The 219-nt window shown below is 39.3% G+C and overlaps 1 protein-coding gene across 1 annotated transcript in view; it reads left to right on the top strand.

Annotated features, from left to right (window-relative positions):
• Nucleotides 1-219, top strand: part of LOC119582090 (protein argonaute-2-like) — a 38,101-nt gene that overhangs the window by 28,444 nt on the left and 9,438 nt on the right. The window lies entirely within an intron of this gene.

Raw genomic sequence — 219 nt, 5'->3', positions numbered from 1 at the left:
AAAACTTTGTTGAGATAACTGCAAGTTCATTCAAATTCCCGTGAGGTCCAGGAATAAATAAACTCAGCATCAACCGAAAACAAAATAATAAATCCGTATAAAAACAATAAGACCATAAAGTTGAGGAAAAACTCAATCACCAAAAACCCTGAGATTCTTACCACCCGCTGACCACTGGGGGACTGGGGGGCCATGGCTAAATCGACATTCATGATAGTA

This window comes from Penaeus monodon, chromosome 15 (assembly GCF_015228065.2).
Source record: "Penaeus monodon isolate SGIC_2016 chromosome 15, NSTDA_Pmon_1, whole genome shotgun sequence".
NCBI lineage: Eukaryota > Metazoa > Arthropoda > Malacostraca > Decapoda > Penaeidae > Penaeus > Penaeus monodon.
Note: the sequence above shows the minus strand (reverse complement) of the source record. Positions and strands in the feature narration are given on the sequence as shown.